We start from the raw sequence: 14570 nt of genomic DNA, 5'->3' as shown, positions 1-14570 counted from the left end.
GAGAACAGAAGAACAAGATGGACCTAGCTACCACTACTGGACCACAATAGATTGACCCTGATAGAATGGGAGAACACTGTGGGACAGAACCTCAAATTCTTAAAAAAATTCAGAGTTATTGGATTGATGAGACTATTGGAATCCCTGAGACATTGCCCTGAGATACTCTTTAAACCTTGAACTAGAACTGTCCCCTGAAGTCTCCTTTCAGCTAAGTAAGATTGACTCATAAAATAAAGAATATCACCCAGGAGCACTGCACTCCTTTGAAAAATGATCTATATGAGACCAAATAGTCAACAATGACTAAAGCAAAGATGAGAAGGTGGTTGTAGTGGGGAGCAGGGAAACTATCATCTCTATGGATGCTGGAAATGAAAAATTGGAAGGGAAATAATGAGAATAATGACACAATGTGAAGAATGTAACCAGTGCCAATGAACAAATTATGTAGAAATTGTTGTAGAAATTTATGTAAAAATTGTTGAATGGGAATCTATTTTGTTGTGTAAGCTTTCACAAAAATATAATTTTATTTAAAAAATGAATGATCAACAACACCAAGAACTAGATAGAGAAGAGCACAATAAGCCTAAACTGTCAGAAAAAAGGAAGTAACAAAGACCGGAGTATAAATAAATAAAATTAAAAACTGAAAAATAATAGTGATGCTCAATAAAACCAGAAGTTAGTTCTTTGAAAAGATCAATAAAATTGACAAATCTTTAGCTAGAATGACAAACCAAATTCACTGCCATTAAGTCGATTTCAACTCATGGCAACCTCCATTGGGTTTTCAAGGCTGCAAATCTTTACAGAAGCAGACTGCCTCATCTTTTTTCCATGGAGCAGCTGGTGGGTTCAAACCACTGACCTTTTGGTTAGCAGCCAAATGCCTTAGACTCACAAAGTAATAAAATGAAAAGTGAAAGGGGGAACATTACAATTAACCTAATAGAGAATTATGAGAGAATATTATGAATAACTGTCTGGCAACAAACTGAAGTACATAGATGAAATGGATAAATGCTTGGAAACACACAACCTACTCAAACTGACTCTTAAGGGCAGAGATTGAATCAGTGATCAAAAGCCTTTCAACAACAACAACAAAAAAGTCCTGAACCAGATCACTTCACTGGAGGATTCTACCAAACATTTAGAGAAGAATTGACACCAATGCTGTTTAAACTCTTCCAAAAGAAAGAGAAAGAAGGAATAACATAACCTTGATAGCCAAACCAGACAAAAACACCGCAAGAAAAAATGACAGGCCAATATCTCTTATGGATAGAGATACAAAAATCCTCAACAAAATAATAGTGAACAGAATCCAACAGCATATTAAAGGAGTCATACACCATGATCAAGTGGGATTTGTTTCAGGAGTGCAGTGATGTTTCAACATAATACACCATATCACTAGAACAATGAAAAAGAACCATATGATCATCCCTATGGATGCAGAAAAAGCATTTGATAAAATCCAACACCCTTTCTTGATAAAACTCTAACAAAGACTGGAATAGAAGGGAAATTCCTCAGTATGATTTAGGACGTATATGAAAAGCTCACAGCCAACATTATACTTAATGAAAGAAAGACTAAAAGCTTTCCCCTTGAAACTGAGAACAAGACAAGGGTGCACTGCCCTCACCACTTCTATTCTATATTATATTTGAAGTCCCAGCCAGAGCAACAGATAAGAAAAAAGAAATAAAAGATATTCATACTGGAAAAGAAGTAAAATTATCTCTATTTATGGGCGATATGATCCTATATATAGGAAATTCCAAAGAGCCCACAAGAAAACTTCCAGAGCTAATAGAGGAATTTAGCAAGGTTGCAGGGTATAAGGCAAACAAACAAAACTCAGTTAGGTTTCCATACACCGGCAATGAGAAACATAAAAGGGAAATTAGAGACACAATTCTATTCATAATAACATCTAAGAGAATAAAATACCTAGGAATAAATCCAGTCAGGGACATGAAGGACTTATATGATAAAAACTATAAAACACTGCTGAAGAGATTAAGGAAGACTTAAACAAATAGAAAGATTTACCATGTTCTTGGATTGGAAGACATAATATTAAGATGCCAGTACTACCCAAAGCAACCTATAGACTCAATGCAGTCCCAATCCAAATATCAATAGCTTTTTTACAGAAATAGAAAAACCAGTTGTCAACTTTATGATGGCAAGAGGCTTCAAATAGCTAAGACAGTGTTGAAAGAGATGAGCAAAGTTGGAGGACACTTCTTGCTTTTAAAACATAGTATACAAATATGTATGACCTCATATATATATATATATATATATATATATATATACACACACACACACATATATATATATATAAATGAGGTCATACATATATATATATAAAATACTCTTCCAAGTGTTGAAGAGCCAAGATGTCTCCTCGAAGACTAAGGTGCACCTAACCCAAGCCATGGTATTTTCAATCACCTCTTATACATGTGAGAACTGGACAATGAATAAGGAAGACCGAGGAAGAGTTGATGCTTCTGAGTTGTGGTGTTGGAGAAGAATGCTAAGAGTACCATGGACTACTAAAAGGACTAATAAATCTGTCCTGGAGGAAGTGCAACTGGAATGCTCCTTGGAAGTGAGAATGACCAGACTTTGTTTCACCTACTTCGGTCATGTTGTCAGAGGAACCATTCCTTGGAGAAGGATATCATGCATGGTAAAGCAGAGGGTCAACGAAAGAGGGGAAAGCCCTCAACAAAATAGATTGACATAGTGGCTGCAACGATGGCTCAGGAATAACAAGGTTGGTGGGGCTGGCACAGGACCGGGCAGTGTTTCGTTCTGCTGTAGATAGGGTCACTATGAGTCAGAGACAACTCGACGGCACCTAACAACAACGACAACAATGTACATATATAGTAATTAAAACAGTCTGGTATTGGTATAACAGTAGAGACATCGACCAATGGAATAGAATTAAAAGTCCAAAAATAAACCCATACATTTTTGATCAACTGGTTTTTGACAAGGATGTTACGACCATTTGATGGGGAAAGAAGAGTCTCTTCAATAAATGGTGCTGGGAAAATTGGACTTCCACATACAAGAAAATAAAACAGGATCCATGCTTCATACCATACACAAAAACAAATTCAAAATGGATTAAGGACCTAACCATGCAAACTAAAGCTATAAAATTCTTAGAAGAAGAAGCTGAGCAACACTGTCAGGCCTAGCTTTCAACAATGAATTATCTAATATACAAAGCACAGACAACAAAAGACTAAATAAAGGAGACCTCATAAAAATGAAAAACTTCTGTTCATCAAAAAATTTTACCAAAAATGTGAAAAGGCAATCAACCAACTGGGAGAATATCTTTAGACACCATATATCTGACAAGAATCTAATAACCAAAATATTACAAGACTTCAACAACCTAACAATAAAAAGACAAATAACCCAATCATAAAATGGGCAAAGGATTTGAATAGACATTTCATAAAACAGGACAGTCACATAGCCACCAACCACCTGAAAACATGCTCAGCATCATTAGCAATCAGAGAGATGCAAATCAAAACCACAATGAAATACCATTTCACTCCCACTAGGATGACTAAGATAAAAAATAATAATAATTAAAAAAAAAAAACAGAAAATAACAAATGTTGGCAAGGATGTGGGGAAATTGGAATCCTTATCCATTGCTGGTGGGATTGCAAGATATAGCTAGCTATTGTGGAAAACAGTGTGGTCGTTCTTCAAAACACTGAAAATAGAATCACCACGTGGCCCAACAATTCCATTCCTATGCATATACCCAGAATACTTTAAAGCAGAGACTAAAAAAAGAGATTTGTACCCCAATGTTCTTTGTAGCACTCTTCACAATAGCCAAAAGGTGGAAACAACCTAAATGCTCATCACCAGCTGAATGGATAAACAAAATATGGTACATATATACAATGGAATACTACTCTGCAGTAGAAGAAATGAAGTCTTGATGGAGCTTGAAGAGGTTTACTAAGTGAAATAAACCAATTGCAAAAGGACAAACATTGCATGACTTCATTAATATAAAATGATGAGAAAAGGCAAATGTATAGAGACCAGAGTTTATTAGCAGTTACCAGGGGCAGGAAGGGGGTAGAAAAGAGAGGTTAACAATGATGGAACATGAGGAACAAAGAGAGTCAGGAATAAGAGGAGGGTATGGTATGGGTAGCATAGTGCCTAAGGCACTTGACTGCTAACCAGAAGGCTGGTGGTTCAAACCCACCAGCCACTCCTTGGAAGGAAGATGGGGTGATCTACTTCTGTAGTGATACTGCCTCGGAAACCCAAGGAGGGGTCACTGTGAGTTGGGTCCAACTCGACAGCACATAACAACAACAACAACAACAATATGGTATGGGGGGCTAATTGCCTCCATGAACAACTCATGAGACCAGAAGAACTGGATGGTGCTTGGCTACTATTATTGAACATTTCCATCAAATATTCCATAGAAGAAATTTGATCAAAAGAAGGAAAGTGCAGAAGAGAGTTTCAGATTTTCATGGATTCTAGACTTTCTGGAGCCATGGAGGGTTGATGTACCCTGAAACTATTGCCCTGAGATAATCTTTAAACTTTAAACCAAAAATATTCCCTGAAGTCATCTTAAAACTGAGAAATAGTTTAGCTTAATTAGTAAAAAGAGATCTGCCTTGAGCATTATGTTCTTTTTCTTCTTCTTCTTTTTTTTAATGTTTATTGTGATTTGGGTACAAATTTACAAAGCAGATTCATTTTACTCTCAACAGTTCAGGCACATTTGCTCTCAACAGTTCAGCCTCTTTTAAGAACTGTCTATATAAGACCAAATTGACAACAGCAGCTTAAAAGATTAGATAGAAATTTTAGGGGGCAGCAAGCTTATGTTAATGAGGTCAGAATAAGTCATAAAGGAAAATGAGAATCGTTGCACAACTTGAAGAATGACATCAGTGTCACTAAATGTACATACAGAAACAGTTGAATTGGTGTATGTTTTGCTGTGTGTATTCTCAACAACAATAAAATAAAAGAATATATTAATGAAGTAGTATTAATGTCCTGGGTAGCCAAAATGTTAAACACTAGACTACTAGCCAAAAGGGTGATGGTTCAAACAACACAGAGGCACCTTGGAAGTTAGACCTGGCAAATTGTTTCTGAAAGATTACAGCCTAGAAAACCCTATGCTGTTGTACTCTACACACATAGGTGCCATGAGTCAGAATGGACTAGAATGTCAACTGACAACAACATTCGTCAAATTCCTACATGTGCCTCCCCTCTAGTAGGTGCTCACTAAATGGCAATGAGCTCTGTGAGTAGAGGCTGACCTGTGCCAGGTGCAATGGGGCCCTGGAAAACCTTCCAAACAAAGCTTCTCAACAGTGACTTGCCTTATTCCAACCAGTTCTTAAGGAAATTTAGAACAGAAATTTGCCACGCACCTCTCACTGAAGGTATGATTGGGACCCTTGCACAGAGTAGTGGTCAATCTATATTTCTCTTCTTAGCCATGCAAGTACTTGGGCGGGGGAGAGACTTGGAAGAAAGAGAGAATAAAGCCCTGCCCCCATGTTCTTCCTGTCTCCACACATACCAAGAAAAACCAATATTACTTGTGTTGTGCCATTAAACTTTAATTATTACCTATACTGGTCTGGTGGCATAGTGCCTAAGGCATTTGACTGTTAACCAGAAGGCTGGCAGGTCAAACCCACCACCCACTCCTCAGAAGGAAAGTTGGGTAATCTACTTCAGTAGAGCTACCACCTTGGAAACCCAAGGAGGGGTCACTATGAGTTGGATCAAACTTGACAGCAATGAGTTTTAGATGTCTGCTTAAGGAGTTTTAATGGCGTAGTGGGTAAGGCATTTGGCTGCTAACCAGAAGGTCAGTGGTTCAAACCCACTAACTGCTCCACAGGAAAAAGATGAAGCAATCTACTTCTGTAAAGATTTACAGAAACCCAATGGGGGTCTCTATGAGTCAAAATTGACTGGATGGCAGTGGATATGTGTGTTACGAAGGGAAAGAACTGACATTTAATAAACATCCTCAGTTGTCAGAAATTTGACAGTAGTTATTGCCTTTTAAATCTCACATAATTATCTGAAGTATGTATTGTTAATTCCTATTTTCAGATAAAGAAACAGGTTTGGAGAGATTAAAGTAACTCACCCATGATCACACAGCTAGTAAGTGGCTGCGACAGAAAACCTGCCTGACTGCTCTCCAGTCTATTATCCCCAGATTGCCTGTCTTTTATCCTCTCTCTCTCTATGTATATCACCACAGTTGAATCGGATCTGATATCATACACACACATAAATACGCTGCTCTGGAATACTGAGGGTCACTAAGAGCCTGGCTGATGGAACCTACTTGTCATGTGCACACTGGTCAGACACAAAATGTCCTTGAGGGTGGGGAATTTCCCAAGGTAACTGGTTAGCTGCTGTAATCAAGACAAACTCCAGCTTTAGTCACAGAGCCTTTCTGGTTTGAAAGAAGAGCCAGAAAAACAAAGACAAAAGCAAAGCTTCAGTGTTCTTTTGGTTAGGTCAGAGTTGGTAGTGACTCTTTTAGACACCAGGTGGCACTCAAGTAAGGCCAAATGCTGAGTTCCACAAGCACTATTTCTGAGGGGAGGCAGCTTCAACAAACTGTCAGAGTGGGTTAAGGTGACTGAGTGTGAAAGAAAGGTGTCCTAGCTATGTTAGCTGAGAGATTAAGTGAGAGTGCTGACCTCAACACTAGCGTCCCATGGCCATACCCATCTGTCCAAAGCAGAGTGACCAGGCAGGGGGTCCCTGCCATGGCGGCAGGTGAGGGGTCCAGGATGGGAAGGATGGAAGGTGTATGGTGGGGAGGGCATCTTCTCTTTACCTCAGAGGCCCTCTTCCTAGTGTTCCCTCAGAGAGATGCCCCTCAGCCCTTCCTCAGCTCCATCACTCACCTTTGATGGCATTTCTGTGTGGGCACAAGGGTGTATGTGAGTGTGTGGGAGGAGTCCTCATTAGAACCCCCTAAGCTTCTGATTAGAGGGGTTGGGAAGGAAAAGACCCTCTGACATTGAGGCTGTCCTTCAGTTCCAGGCCCATCTATCTGTGGCCTTGTCTCCTCCCTCACTGTCAACTGAACCTTAGTTTTTGTTTTTTTTTAAATACTGTTTTATTGTGTTTTTGTTTAAAGTTTACACAGCAAGTTAGATTCCCATTTGACAACCACCACACAACTTGTTCAGTGACATTAGTTACATTTTTCACAATATGACAATATTCTCTTTAATTATGTTCTGATTATTTCATTCCAGTTCTCTAGTTTCTCTGCCCTTTGTCTTCACATCTTTGCTTTAGAGTAAATGTTGACCTTTCGGTCTCATACAAATGGTTTTTCAGTCACGCACTGATCTTATGGGTGATATCCTTTATTTCGTGTGCCACTCTGCTATTTTGCTAAAAGGTAATCTCAAGGAATAGATTAGATGAGCCTTAGTTCTAGACTTTAATATGGTTGACTATTTGAGTTAAAACATGGATAATTTGGTTCCAGGGACATAGATGCACCAAAAACTCTGGCAACACAGCTCAAGTGGAAAAAGAAATAACTTACTGTGCAAATATCACAGCCCTTTGTGCCCCCATCTCCTGCTTACTGGAACTATCCCAGACCTTCTAGGACCTGCCAATTTCAAACATCCTATTTTTTATCATAAATCATTGAAAATAGTCTAGAAGGCCTGATATTCAACATGGCATCTCCCAAACAGCTTCTCTTAGCCATAGTGTTACAGAAATCCTTTGTTGGGCCAAACATCTGGGTTTTGGTTTCAATATTAAAGTCACCCACAGTGGTATTTTACCTTGCTAGGGGCTAGGGGCTGTGGAGCAGGGGAGATGGCTCTCCTCTACCATGGAATGCCAACAAGAAAAGGCAGCCACCTGACACCTCAGCTTTCAGCCTTGCGTTCCTCTCCATTTGTATGTTCTGGATTCAGAGCCAAAATATTCCAGTCCCATAGACAGACACTGGGTTCATTCAGAAGCTCATTAATTACATGGCCAAGAGAAGGAAGGGGAAGAGAAAACTCATGAAAATGTTCATTTAAAGTTAATTGCTGCCCATATTCTTCCTAATTGAAGTAGCTCAGTTGGTTTTCACCTATGTACCTGCATGTGTTTAAAATGGGATATTTCACAGTATAAACCAAGCCACATCACAACCTAACTATCTGGAAAATCTCAGTTTAATAAACAAAGCTGGCTTTGAGTTACACAGGAGAACTGTGCATTTGCTCTCTCACACTGACACACACACACACACACACACACAGCACCAAGATCTCAGACCTTCCGGTCTCGTCTTTTCCTCCATAGTCCAAATCTGTAAAACACAGTTTCAGACTCTCACTCTCTGTCTTCCTCTTATTAAATTTATTTTTAACAGCACCTTAAAATAAATAAATAAATAAACACAACCCTCTGTGCCACTCCTCTGCCAGGTGGAGACAGGGGCAGATTTTTACAGCTGAATTACATGACCTGAAAAATACAGAGCACATAATGAGGACATTGAGAGACATCCGTGTGTAGCACCGGGCCAATGGCTGGTGTAATAACATTCCTGGAGAGAGCAGTAGCCCAGCAGCAGCGGAGTCAGGACTGGAGCCCTTACTCAGCATGAGGAATTATATATATCTTGGAACTCTTTCCTGAACCTAAACATTATTGCTAAGAAAGGGATAATAGTGTGAGCGGCCATGCTCTCCAGCCGGGGCTCACATCCTGCTGAACACAGTTTCCTTGCGTGGCTGAAGTGAAACACCCCAGAGTCGGCTCTGCTGAAGACAGGGGTGAGGACAGAGCTGAAAGCAGGGGAAGCCATTAGCTCTGGGGTGGTGCTGACATGGCAGGGGGATGGAGCGTGGCATCCACATGCCCAAGTTTCGTCACCCAAGGACCTCAGAAGGGTATTATGGGCATTTTTTGAAGTCTTGTGAGGCCACTTCACAGTAATAGCTCACTGGGCCTTATTCTGGAACTCTCTGTGGGTGTCTGGAGCTCAGAGTACCCTCAACCTCAGCTGTCTACAACCATGCAAAAGCCACAAGGACAGGCAAACCTGTTAAGTTGCAAATAACAGCAACAAAGATGGTTTGTTAAAACTCTGGCTCTCAGAGAGGCACCCATCTAAGAAACAGATTTTTTTTTTTTTTTTTTCGGACATAAAATTCACATAGCATTAAAATTAACCATTTTAGAGTGTATACAATTCAGTGGCATTAAGTACACTTACAGTGTTGTGCAACCATCGCCTCTAGCTAGTTCCAAGACATTTTCATCACCCCAAGAGAAAACTCTATAGTCATTAAGCAGTCAATCCTCATCCTCTTTCCCCTCAGCATCTGGCAATCACTAGTCTGCTTTCTACCCCTATGGGTTTACCTGTTTGGATGCTTCATACAAATGGAATCATGTGATGTGTGATCTTTTATGTAAGACATAGGTACTAAAAACTTTTTATTAATGTATAATGTTTATTTGATTTCATTTTGCTTGGATCCATAATCAACACCCATGGAAGCAGCAGTCAAGAAATCAGGCATCATATTACACCAAGCAAATCTGGTGCAAGGGACCTTTAAAGTGTTAAAGAGCAAAGATGTCACTTTGAAGACTAAGATGTGCCTAACCCAAGCCATGGTATGTTCAATTACCTCATATGCATGTGACAGCTGGACAATAAATAAGGAGGATGGAAAAAGAATTGATGCCTGTGAATTATGGCATTGGCAAAGGATACTGGAAGTACCATGGACTGCCAGAAGAATGAACAAATCAGTCCTGGAAGCAGTGCAGCCGGAGTGCTCCTTGGAAGTGAGAAGGGCCAGACTTCGTCTCACTTACTCTGGTCATGTTGTCAAAAGGGACCGAGCCCTGGAGAAGGATATTGTGCTTAGTAAAGTGGAGGGTCAGAGAAAAAGGGGAAGAACCTCAATGATATGGATTGACACAGTGGCTGCATAATGAATGGGTTCAAGCATAGCAAGGATTGTGAGGATGGTGCAGGACTGGGCAGTGTTTTGTTCTGTTGTACACAGGGTCACTATGAGTCGGAATACACCCAAATGTCAGCACCCAAGTCAAGAAACAGAATGTACCAGCCCTCCCAGTTCTAACCCCAAAAGGGAATCACTCTTCTGTCTTCCATATCATGAATTCCTGTGACCTGTTTTGTGCTGTTGTAATGTGCTCACTTTCATTACAATATAGTATTGCATTGTGTGATTGTATCACAATATATAAATCCATTCAACTGTCGATGGACATTTAGGTAGTTTCCAGCTTCTAACCTATTTTTAATTGGCATGTAAGTCTAACAAACCTGTGAGCTAATTTCTCAGATAATGTCAGATTAAAAGCCTTAAAATAGAAGGAACAGGAACATTGGGGAGGAGGACTGGACTAGATGGTTCGTGAGGTTCTTAATACTTCAGGCATAAGATGACTTGAGGCATAGCAAGGGAACATCAAGTAGAAGGAAAGTAGTGTTGAAAAAGAAATGTGTACATTTGAGTGTTCTTTCCCTAAATAAATTGGGAATCTTTATGGTAGAGGGTCATGGAATCAGAAAAGCCCAGATCAGCTTTCATGGTTCAGAGTCACCTAATCCTCCCTCTGCCCCAATTCTGGCCTCCAGACGGACAGCTGCTTCCTCTGTCCACAGGAACATACCTCCAGGACCATCTCCTGTAGGTCCCTAATCTGTGTCATGCAAAGGGACAGAGAACTGGACAAACAGTAGGGCGAAGGTCTGGTTGATTGCATAAGTGGTAGTCTAGGCACTCTAGCACAAGGTGGTTTTTTATGAACCTAGGCATGCCCAGGGCTCAGAGACCTGGGACTTGGTAAGCTCCAGTTTGTGACAACTGCATTGTGGTCACTGTAGACAAGACATGCCTTCCAGTCTGTTGTCTGAAAGATCTGTGGTCAGACTTAGATGGTTATGCTCACTCACCTGGCCATTGGTGTTATGTTTTGATTTGTTTTTCCTCTATATTTCTCTCTTCCTATCCAAGCCAGAAACCACTTAAGTTGTGGAAGGAGGACGAAGTGAGTGAGCCATGTCTTCTGCCCACAGAAACACAGAAGAAGGCCCCCAACACATCCCTTTACAGTTTGACTGTGGGACTTGCTTAATTGCTCCATTTTAGAAATCAGTAACAGGCCAAAATATATTTCACCTTATGTATGTATATTAAATTGTGCCTGGCTCTTTTACATTTTCCCATAACCCACACAGCAGACTTTTTAATCTGCTAGTTCTGCCTTGGACAGTTCTATTTCTGGAATGAAGGTTTGGGGATAGCAACTGAAAACAAATCAAAGACCCAGGTACAAGAAATGCAGTCAGCAGACACCTAGACTTCTCACCTCCTGTGTTTTTGCAGTTAAGATCCTCAATCCTCTCATTTCCATCCTCTGGGCTAAGCACAGTCTGTCTGTGGGAAAATGAATAAAATGTACATACACTAGTACACGGCTTCCAGCTACAGCCTTTGGGGGGAGAAAGGATGCCTTTGAATGTAAATTTCTAAAGTTTAATTTCCTTTCCCATTATTGGATGCTGTTGGGATGACTTCACTACCTAACATCCCTGTGGATATGACATCATTGGGGAAATGGGTTAGGAATGGAGCTTGTTCAATGAAAACAAAATTGAGAGAAAGGGGATCTCTTATCACTAAAGTACAGAGGAGAGCCCGGGGCAAGGGCCTATTTCCTTGTGACCTTGGTGCTTCTGGCTGTTTTGTCTACTCTGGTCATCCTTCAAGGTTCAACTCAAGTTTTCTCTTCCTGGGAAATCTATCCCAATCGCCCTTTTAACCCATGTCACCTCCTCTTCAACTCCTGAAACTCGGTGGTCCATGCTCACTCACCTGGCCTTTGATGTTTTACTTTGGTTCATCTTTCCTCTAAAATCCCCTCCTTCCTATCTGTGGTGGTGAAGTTTGTGTGTCAACTTGGCTGGGCTTGGTTGAGTGGCTGGGCAGCTGGATCTAGTATTCCCCATGATGAGACTGGTAATCAACTCCATTGTGGAATCTACTGTGAGCAGCTGAGTAGCTGCCTTAGGTATGTGGTCTGCTTCTTGTATATAAGGAGAAGCCTTGGGGAATGGTTTCTAGCTTAGGTACGCTTGAACCCTGCATGTAGCTGTGTCGTTGTTCAGCAGCCTGCCATGCTCTGTCAGCCTTGGGACTTTCAATGGACTTGAATGAATGGCCTGCTGTGTGGTTTGGTAAATTGGGTCTGTGCCTTTTTACTTACTTGTCAGCCTTGGGCTTGTCAGCCTCAGCAGCCAGGAGCTGTCTGAGTGAAGAAAAGCCTCTAGCTTCAGTGGGCTGGGAGCAGGAGGCAGAGTTGAAGTCTAGGGTTGAGGTGCTTTGACCCAGTCCCTAGAGCCTGGCACTTTGAACTTGGGCTTAAATAAAGCCTCCAAATTGTAAGAATAAACTCCTGTTTGTTAAGGCCATTCCTTTGGTGGCATATTCTTGTCAGAGCAACACTAGGTAACCAGAACACCACCCAAATAGAAATCCCTTAAATTGGAGGAAGAGATGTCTTCTGCCCATATCTAGCTCCCATCACAACACTCAACAAGCAGGAGGTTCTTCATAATCTTTCGGTTGTTCACGACAATGTGTGAAACCATTGTTGTACGTGGGTTTTCTTCCTCTTGGTGTTTTCTTTGTCAGAGCCTTTTTACTCACTTAATATACAGGGAAATTGAAGGCCAGTGATGATAAGTAGGTTTGAGGCCAGCTTCAATTCCTTCTAATGGACGGTGGGTATCTGAAACTCTCGGTTGTGTACATGCAGTATGTCTGGGCTTGGTGGGGGAAACATGCTTAGATCTATCAGCAATGTCTACTGTGGGCATGGAATGGTAAGGACTGGCAAGTTTGCCACAAATTTGCCATGCTTGAGCTCATTCAACTGCTTCATCTTACAGTGGAAGAAACTAAGGTGCAGAGAGGGGAAGTGACTTTATCCAAGGAAAATCAATTTCCTAAAAAGACTTTGCGCTCCAGGCGATGAGCTAACACATTGGCACCACTCACATGCGGCTGTCTTGAGCACGGTCTCCATAAGACCATCTTCCGCTTCCCTTTGAGGTGGTGGATTTTGACATGGGAAGACATATTAGGAAAAGGCATGACTCAGATCTTCTGAAGCCGCTAAAGACATATTAAGCCATCGACAGCTTTTTCTGATTTTCGGTTTTCTTGCAGTAGTTGAACTTTTTTCTTCTTTTTAATGTAAACAGACTTTCCCCTTTGTAGCCAGCCAAGTCCCCCCAAGTGAATATGTTAGAACAGGGCAGCTTTTATGACTCCACAACTGCAGGAATCGAAGAAAACAACTGGATGTCATAAGAATTTGTGCTGCTCTCTCTGAGATCAATCCCCAAGGTTATAGCTGAGACTTTGCTCTCCTCATTCCTCAGAACTGGCCATGCCCTATTGCATTGCTTAGATTCTACTTAGCATTTACTTCATTCTGAATTATTTTTGCACTAGTTGTTTAAACATCTCTTGCTCCTACTAGACAGGGAACTCCTCAAGGGCATGGACCATGATTTATTTATTATCACACCTCTTCCAAGCCCACATACTACTTTTAACTATGCCCATTCATTAGTTCATTCATTCATGTGTGCCTGCATGCAAAAACCATTTACTGAGTGCCTACCTTGTACTGCCAGAACTCATTATGGAAAGAGCTGCTCGAGTGAGATGGATCATGCAGATAACACTGACTATTAGAATTCTCATGAAGCAAGGAAGCAGCCGAATGTGACATTTCTTTGCACAGCTTGATGCTTTTTAGGGTGGTGAATGCATTAACACAGGGTTCCAGAGGGATCTGATTAAAGGGCAGGTTTGGAAAAGCTGGGGAGATGGTGACAAAGTTCTTTCAGGGAAAAAATGTCTCCAGCTCCAGAGTCTTTGCTACTGGTTCTCTTCTCTTTTTCTTTTTTTCTATGAAAAATTTCAAACATTCACAAAAGTAAGAAAGGAGTAAAATGAACCCCTTGATCCCAAGACCCAACAATTATCTTTAAATTATGACTAGTCTTGTTTCATTTTTGTGTGTGTCACTCTCTGTCCCCTAAGCAAATTGCAGGCTTCACATCATTTAATTCATATCTTCAGCATGTATCTCTGAAAGATAAGGAATTTTAAAAAAAGATACTCATAATGGCATTTTGCATCTAACAATGAGCAATAACTCTTTAATATTATCATGGGAGTCTAGGTGCAGTGAGTTTATGTTAACAGGGGAGAAACAATTCAGAAAAGGAGGGTGAGAATGGTTGTGTAACTTGAAGAATGTCAACAATGCCATTGAATCGTACAGGTGGAAACTATTAAATTGGTGTTATTTTCTGCTGTGTGTATTTTCAATCACAACAAAAAATAAAATAAAATCTTTTTAAAAATCCAATAATTCTTCAATATAAT

This window comes from Orycteropus afer, unplaced genomic scaffold (assembly GCF_000298275.1).
Source record: "Orycteropus afer afer isolate SDZICR_OR568_19922 unplaced genomic scaffold, OryAfe1.0 scaffold00034, whole genome shotgun sequence".
Classification (NCBI taxonomy): Eukaryota; Metazoa; Chordata; class Mammalia; order Tubulidentata; family Orycteropodidae; genus Orycteropus; species Orycteropus afer.
The sequence above is the reverse complement of the archived record's forward strand: the minus strand, read 5'-3'. Positions refer to the sequence as shown.